The 8915-nt window shown below is 44.6% G+C and overlaps 1 long non-coding RNA gene across 1 annotated transcript; it reads left to right on the top strand.

Annotated features, from left to right (window-relative positions):
- The first annotated feature begins 255 nt into the window (after positions 1-255).
- Positions 256-3143, top strand: LOC125716944 (uncharacterized). Its single transcript, XR_007384445.1, has 3 exons — positions 256-314; positions 2656-2725; positions 3060-3143. It is a non-coding gene; the product is annotated as an uncharacterized LOC125716944 (long non-coding RNA).
- The last annotated feature ends 5772 nt before the right edge of the window (positions 3144-8915 follow it).

Here is an 8915-nt window from a genome sequence, read left to right on the forward strand (position 1 = left end):
GTTTCTCGTCTCTTTTCAAGTACTCCCTCAGGAAAATGAAAGAGTACTTTACTACAACATGAAAAAAAAAAACTGTTATGGTAAACTTTGATTGATTGATTGATGAGGAATATAAAGCTCAGGTGCAGGTTTACTGCCCTGCTTCTCTAACCTGCACCCCTAAGCGGTTGGTAAATGTCATCCGTCACGCTAATAGTGTTGTTTTGTACTCATGTCGCAGAGAAGAGCTCAAATTATTTCCCCTTTCTCCCGTCTTTTTCGCTGCGAATCCCCATCGGGCAGCATGCCGGACCGGTGCCAGCCGTGTAAATAACGTAAATAGCTCAGAGTATTTATCATTTATTGTGGTGTTGTGCTGTATGTCAATGTTATGTGTCGCGTTAATGTTAAATGTTGTACATTGTATTATGTTTGCACCCACCGAGTAGCCGGGACGGCCAAGCCCTGTGGTAATTCTGTATAAGGTGGTGGGGGAGCCACAGTATCACGTGAAAAAGAACCATATTTCTCATTTTCCCGCGCACGGTGTCCCCTCAATCGCCGGTGCTTCCGAGCATTTTTCTTTAGTAAATGAATAGCATGGTAAAATCTTAATTACAGAATACACATATTCAGATCATCCTATACTCCACAAAAAAAGGTATTTCCTTATGTCTGAGTTCTCATGTGCAGTCGTATTGCGATCAGTAACGGAGACAGGGTGTTGATAAGGTGTGTAGCTGAAGGAATTTAGCGATCAGTGTCTGACAGACCCGCATGCATATTAATGGCTGTCAAGTCTACACCTAAAAGGTTGCTTGCCCTTTTACCAGTGACCGTCTCAGATCTGCGGACGCGGGTCGTTTTCATTAAAACTTATTGCGGTTCCACGCTGCGGGGGTGATGTGATGCGAGCAGCCATCAATGCGTGTGTTTGTATACAAAAACAAGATTACAGCGTTTTGATTTCTTTGGAATCGGAGCTGGGGATACAGGCAGAAGGGCTGGTTTCATTGTAGTGCTGGTTATTGGATATAAGGCGGGAAAATGCCAGAAATAATGTTGCTGTTTTCATAAAAGATGACTCAGGTGCCACAGGTCCATGCCCAAAGACGGATATTAGCTCTCTGTCTCCACAAAATATGAGAATCAGACCAGTTATTCCATCCATCCTCCAAATGTTATGAGCAAACCAATTGTATGCATCCCCAATTTTAGTACCTGTTTCCCAGCTGACCACATAAACGTTTCGCTAAGAAAGTATTGAAATGGTTTCTCCCGACGGTTGAAAGGTTCTACCTATTTTACCAGTGTCACCAACTTTAGTTAGCTGGCTGGCCTGAGATTTTCAATTCCAGAGAAGTCTGCACTCGCCCATACATGTATGTGACGGTTTTATTACCTTGTGAATAGCCTGTACGGTTTACAAACTACACAAAAGCTTTTGATGTAGCTAATTTTAGGTTTTAATTGGAATGATATGCATTTATGGTAAGATTTCTTGCTCGAGCATGCGTCATGAAGCTATGTCACAGACGTTTATGACAGAAACGTGTCACGCTAGATATGTGAAAACTGACAACCCTGGTTCTACCAATTCTTACAGGAGGACACACAGATTTGTAGCATTACAAGATGTTCTCTTTTGATGGGAGAATAGCAGCATGCATTGCAGTTTTTGGTTCCCATTCATCATATAAAATGGCACCTAGTGGTGTCTCGTGTGGAATTACGCGTCTAGAGGTCGGTTCTAAGGACTAGTCTCATAAAATCTGTGATGGGCCTGTTGCGAGTATCATAAGGTTTTATTTTGGCACCCTTTGTTTACAGCTGAGATTGACTAAAGTGACAAATTATGTTGAAACGCTCCGCGGAAAAGTGCAATTAATTATGTTTGATGGCCCCTTTTCTTCGTACCTTCGTTAATGCGTTCCATTTGTCTTCAGATAACTTGTGTACAATACGCATGAACTGTTCTGAGGGATTTGGTGAGTGTAATTAACTGCCGTCCAGCCTGCTGAGAGTGTCAACAATTGGCACAGACTCACTGGAGACGTGACCCGGGCCACAGTAGCCGGTAAAGGGACTGTAGCCTGATAGTGAGTCAGTGGAGGCCTGTCTGACGAGGCATAGTGTGATTATTGACACACAGAATGCAGCCGAATGATGTGTTTGGAAATTGTGACATGGCAAAATTAAGCATCTATACATTTTTTCCCCTCATGCCCCCCCAATTATTTTCCAACTTCAAGTTTCACACTGAAATTTCCAGATTTACAGTTGGAATGCCAGCTACACCCCCAACAAAGACCCTCCAACAAAGACTGTGGGTGTTTCTCAGCCGTGCGTACTTCACTATACTAGTGGGTCCGTTTTACATCGTCTTCCTTTGCCGAAGACCAGTTCCGAAACTTAAGAAGAGAAGTACAGAGGATGTCGTTCTCGCCCTGCCCCAGATATCAAGGATACTTTGATTGCATCCTTGCCGAAAGAGACCAATTTTTTTTTTTGCTCTGTCCAGTGTGGTTTCGTCTTTAGACTTTTATAACTTAGTCTGGTTGAATGGGCAAACATTCCAATGCACTTGTCGCATATGGCCAATAAAGATCTTGAATTATGTTTGAAAGACAAGGTGTATCCTGCACCGATTCATTTTCATGTACCCACATCCCATAGACCACATCACAAAGGGATGCCACAAGGAAGCCAGAGCTGATTACTGTGGATCACTGCATTGTCCCTGCAGGTAACTGGTAACCTGCAGTGCTATTTATGCTGTGGCTTATACTGCAGACTGATAGGTTTGCTTTCACATATGCTGGACTCAAAGTATTTAAGATGTAATGTAAGGTCTTCAGTGGGATGTTAATAAGGGTGGAGCCCATTAATTTATATTTAAACACTGCTGTGTGATTTATAAGAAGAAATGCATTCTAATGTCTCATGTGATTAACCTCAGATTATATTGGATGGTGTATTTATCCATTAGCTTGAATCTACATTGTTGGAAAATTGTCCATGCAATGTTGAGAACCTGAGAGCATTGTGTATAGTGTGATACTGCTCTCTATCTGCCCTAGTACATGGTTTGCCATAAAACAGTTGGCCTACAGGAAGTTGGTGGTGATGCTGGCGAACACTACGGTACCCGTATTTAAGATAATGTAAGTACCTCCTATAACCCCTCGAGATGCATATACAGTATATAGATTAACTCTCTGACCAACACTGGTTTGACAGTATCAAGACCTAGATGATCAGCAATGACTAGCCCCTCTTTAAGCGTAAAATACAACAGGCGGATTGGTGAAATTTGTGTCCGCATCAACGCCTGAGACCTAGAGACCAAGACTGTATATATGATTTTGTGTTGTGAGACTGAGACCCCCTAGAGTGTTGTACATACTGAGAACCACTTTGCAATAACAAACACATTCACAAGATCATCTTCTTAGCAAATAGTGGATTTTATCCAGGCTGTATCGGCTTGATGCTATTAAGAGACCAAAAGGCTGAAACTTCCCATATTGACTGAAACAACCAGTAACCTCAGTTCTAGGTGACCTATCATTCTTAGCCGCCATTAGGGGTCAGTCAAGATCCAGATTCCTGACCCGATAGAAACCATCTGTGCAAGGAAGAGCATTTACTAAAAAGTAGCCTGTCGTTATAGCTTTAATAGTAATGCATTTCAGTTATGGTCTGTCATATGAAGATTGTGTTACGTGTGGTTTGAGTTAAAATGTGACCCTTGTTGTTATATTGGAGTGGTGGTCTGACCTGGAGGTCAATGTGATGTCATTTGATTAGATATCATCCGTAACTGAAACATAGTTATGCTGTTTGTGCAGTAATTTACCTTTGAAACAAAAATCAGGTTTTGCCTAAGACTCCATGGTAAGATCTCGTAAAGGATTCAAGGTATACCATCAAAGGTTTTATACTTCCCCCTGGATTTGAGTTCTGTTAAGAACCGAATATCTTTTACATGTTTAATGTCTTGCAATGGAATAGCTCTGATACTGAATTAAGGTACAGTTCTGTTCAGCGTCTCGGAACTCATTGCTGTGATTCAGACCATTCCTTATGAAGTGAGTCTGTGTCTGTGTTCTCTTTCATCATCGCTGTGCATCCCCCGTGGCAGTGGTGGCTCCCCCTACTGGCATTAAGTAGTGTGGGACACTTTGGTCCATTCCCTCCCGCGGTTCCTTCTACAGACGCAGATCACATGCCATGTGACCATCTCGCTGAGAGTTTAGTCTTGCTTATTGGTGCCTGAGAACCATCCATTCAGGGTTTCTGTGGGCTTTGTTTCACCATATAACTCCCCCCCCCCCCCCACCGCCCCAACCCCAATGGCGGGGCCAGTAAAGCGGAGACGCACTGCATGATGGGTAGGTACACCAGCTAAATCGGCTAATGTCTTCATGCATTAACTCTGGATGCTGTTCCCATGCTTGCCAACAAAACCCTGCAGCTCAAGCAGTTTCAGCCTCCTGTACAGACAATAATTTCTCATTGTCTAATATATTTGTTATATTTTGGGACTTTTGCATGTTTCCGTGTAAAACTGAGTGTGCAGCTTTGAATAGCTATAGTCAATCAGGATAACAGGGAGTAAAAATAGCTGTCAAACAAACACGTCAGATTGCATGTTAGATCCCAAGCAGTGAGATTAGGCCCTGGGGACCAAAGGCGTCACTTCGCTTTTGCCCCAACTCTCCTTTTTCTGTCATTCTCCGAGATGGTTGTCGTGGTTCCTCTGGGGATTGGCCGCAGGCTTCCATCAATGATTTATTTCTCGTTCCTTCTGCCCTTAATGATGCTGTTTGGCTGACAGGCCACAGCCCTGCGCAAGGCGTGCTCTGTGTTGATATTGCGCTCATGCTCTCTTGCACGCATCCATGTGTGCACACGGACACTGAGACAAACGCGGACGTGAGCAGAAGCATCCCCCGGCGTGTCCCATACATCATCTAGCTCACGGCGCTAGAGACGCTCTCTGCTGTCTCGTATCGGGAGTGCCGGCACTTATTAAGATGTGAGGATAGGCCTTCCGTGATGGATCGGTCCTTGCCTGGTCCCCATTCCGTGCCTGGAATGGAGATGCTTTTCCTGCATATTTTCAGCACATTCCGTGGATGATGAGCTTTCCAGATAAATTAGGCACATCCGCACCTGCTGTTACTGAAAGGCTATCGCTCGGGAAGGGATAGCCCAGTAAATATATATTTAAATAAAGTCTGACCTGAAGGATGAAAGCTGGTTGGCTGCCATTTTCAACTGCGGATTCATCGGGTTTGCTGATAATGGTTAACAGCAGCTGTAATATTTGCGTACTCTCCTGTGTTATCCTCCCAGTAAGCCGTTAAACGCACTGAGCTGTTGGCGGTGCAAGTCTCACTTCATCTCTGCAAACTCCCTTGACCTTTTCGCCGAGTGACGGATCTGCCGATCCGTCTGCGCGTCTGCGCATCGGAAAAGCAGGAGTGCGACGACTCACTCTCGAATGTCTCCGAGCAGGGTCTGCGTGGGCTCAGACGGGCGTTTACAGAGGAGGCCGCCATTTTCGCCGCACGTCCGTGTGCGTGTTTACTGAACCGATTGCATATCTCTAAACAGATTTTCACATGTCCAAGTGTTGACTGGCCTCTGATTTTAATGAGTATAGTGGTGAGCATAGAATCACTGTTAATTATAAGCAGGGTGGGAGGATGGGGGCGGAGGGGGGGGGCGGTTTGAATGTTTATTTAGAGACTTGTGACACCAAGGTAGATCTGTGTTTCAGAGCATCCTAAATTCAGGCAATGAATTTTTAAAAAAGGAGACCAGTGTAACCTTACCTAATTTTTACAGATTTGCTCATCTTGGCTAATGACATTGCAGGGAGATAAAAAAAAAAAATCACGTTTTTAGTCTTGCGGAGAAGCACCCAGTGGAGTTGGGGTTCTTGCTGCTGTTACTACAATCTTAATCCAAACTTAACCTCTTACCGAGAAGAAAACACAATGATTACTACACTCAGTGGTTTATATATTCCTGCTGCTTTCCATCCATCCTTTTTTAAACTTCCCTTCCTTGAGTCGTTTGTTGGCAGTGCCTGCATTGTTTCCATGGAAACTTGCATCTATCGTTCCTGCCACCCCGCCCCTGTTCTTGAAGCCTCGGCTCCTCCGTAGCGAGATCGGGATGTTACGGGAACCACTCTGCGCAACCGTCTGGGTGACACCCGGCAACGGCGCTCTCGGACCCGGGGACTACGCAGACCGACAGTCCAGAAAAAGACTCTCTAAAATATTCACAAAGTTTCTCAATCCCAGACGCCTGCCAGAAACATCAAGCACTTATTTCAGCCATCAACAAGCTCCGCCTCCAATTATGGTAACGAACTGTAACGTCAGATATAATCCCTCCGCTGCCGGGTTCGGGAAAAGCGACGACATTCCGAGCAGAGAAGCTGTGTGATAGAGGTTTTGCACGAGTGTGTGCGTGTCAGGGAAAAGTGATGTGTGACAAAAGTTATTGGGAGGCACCGGGGGGTTGAGAGTGACCTGCTTGTCATTGGTCGTTTACTGGAGATTGGTGGTGACCGGTACTGGTGTGCGGAGCAGTGACATTAAATGATTGCATGTGACCCCGGTCAATAGTAACGTCTTTGCTGCAATAATGGCTGATGGTAGTGGTGGGAATTGGGGTGCTGTGGCTCAGACAGGTGAGAGTCAGGCTCGCTAGGGACACGTAGGTTTTCGTATGAATGGCAAGGGGAACAGGAACAGAGGGGCAAATCCGGTCATGTGACTTGTTCAATGGCTTCCCTGGGTCCCTAGCTGTACGATTTGGGGAAAAAAAAAATTCGGCCCTTTATGTATAGACAGACACCTCTGTACCTCTGACGGCAGAGTCCAAATCTATTTAACTGGAACAGCTGCCCCCTTCTTTCCACATCAAGGACACCTCCTTCTGTAAGCCAACTGACATCCCCCCCTTTTTCCGCTGCCGCTTTCAGAAGCAGGCCGACGTCCTGCTCGCTATACATTCTCTTCTTGCCCCTGGTTATGAATAGACTTTGAAATATGTGCAGCGATCCATCGCAGCTTCGCAATCTCAGTTCTCTCCCATCACGATATGTTCGCATGGCGAAATGTAGAAATAAGTGTTTGGCAGGGCTGTAGAAGGGACTTTTAATTATTTATTAGCTATAACTATTGAATACCATTCTGTAATGAGACTGCCAATTAAAAATAGAATAAGGCGATACAGCGATCTAATTTTTAAAATGAAATATGCTCTTATTGCAATTTCAGTTTTACCCCTGATGGCTGTGATATCCTGCTTGCACAACGTGTCAGTAGAAGAAATATTAAAATTCTGGGTTACAAATAAACCGAGGCTAATGACATCCCTTCTGAGAACAATTATTATTTGTCGGCAGGAGAAATCAAGTTGTTGCAGATCGGGGGAAAATATGCTTTGTTCAGCTGCTTTCTTGAGTTGTGCACTTTTATCCACTTGTTAAGGATCCAGGTTCTCTGCTTTGTTTTTCTATGGCCACTCCACTAGCTGTGGCCCTTGCGTAAGGAAAATTGGTTGGACAAAAACACGAACTTTCCTCACGAGCGTTTGGTCAGACACAGAGGGGTGCTGATTCAATTGCCGTTCATTTGTGTTCTGATGGAACGGGTAATTTATGTTCCGAATTTCATCCGTGGCTTCGGAGAAGCCGGCACCTGATGAAATGGGAAGAGGGGACGATGGTTTCTCCTGTGAATCTGTCATTTATTGTAAATTGTTTACCTAAACCCAATACGAGGCGCCGTATTGGAAACTGATATACATTTAAAGTGACTTCAGCCAAAGGCAAATGCATCTCATGGCCTTTGGGACCTGAAAAGTAATCAGCTTTCCAAACGCCACTCGAGGAACTGCTCTTTTTTATAGTTTATCTGGTTCAGCATGCATTGGTGTAATTTCCTCCTTTTTCGTTTGTGATTTCCTCTCAATTTTCAGCCCGGTCCTCCGTCTGTTCGGTCACCCGTGCTGCAGCGGAGACATTGAGGGAGGCGGGCGGTAAGAGATGATCTCATCAGCTCGCCGAAAGTGGAAACTTAACCCGGCTGTAAATAAGCGTACCCCAGACGGCCGAGTCACCCCATCCGATGGCCTCTGGGGTGGAGGTCTCCCGCGTGGATAAGGCCAGACGAAAAGGGCGGAAGGTTTCAGCAAGCCGGCGTTGTTATTACAGGAGAAAACTGTACCTGAAATTGTCATTCACTCCTTGACTGATGGCGAGTACGAGGTGCTGGAAACTAACAAAGAATTAATGGGCGATCATACGTGTGAAGAAACGGCAGAAAACTCAAACTCCATCAAACGTCTTCCGGGTGCTTGCTCCTTGTTATCCATTGTTCTCTTTCAATCTCAGCTCCTGGTTGATCCTCAGTATCCTGTCCAATACACTGTATGTTCAAAGGTATGTGCACACCCCTAGTAATTAGAAGAATCGATTCATTAAGCCACACCCACTACGGACAGTTGTCTGTACTGACCACACAATCATGCAATCTCCTTCACAAAAAAGTAGTAGCAGAATGGATGCTTATACAGAACTTTGGACTTTGGAAAGCAGTTCCAGGTTAGTGAGTAATGGAAAACCTTTCCAGAACAGCTGAGACTATTGTAGCAATGGTCACAACTTCGTATTAATGCCCTTAGATTTCAGGAATGAGATGTTGGACCTGCTGGTGTCGACTTTCTTTTGGCCGTATTATGTGTTTAGCTGGTTTGATGAAACGGTCGTATTACATCTCTCTCATGGTTCACTCATTTTGTTTTTTCTTCCTTTTTGTTTACCTGGAGAGTGTAAATCAATGGTGCCCAACCCATCTGACCAAAAAAATAAATAAATAAAATAGCCATGGCGATTCGGTTACTCGTTG

The sequence above is a fragment of the Brienomyrus brachyistius genome, chromosome 21, assembly GCF_023856365.1.
Source record: "Brienomyrus brachyistius isolate T26 chromosome 21, BBRACH_0.4, whole genome shotgun sequence".
Classification (NCBI taxonomy): domain Eukaryota; kingdom Metazoa; phylum Chordata; class Actinopteri; order Osteoglossiformes; family Mormyridae; genus Brienomyrus; species Brienomyrus brachyistius.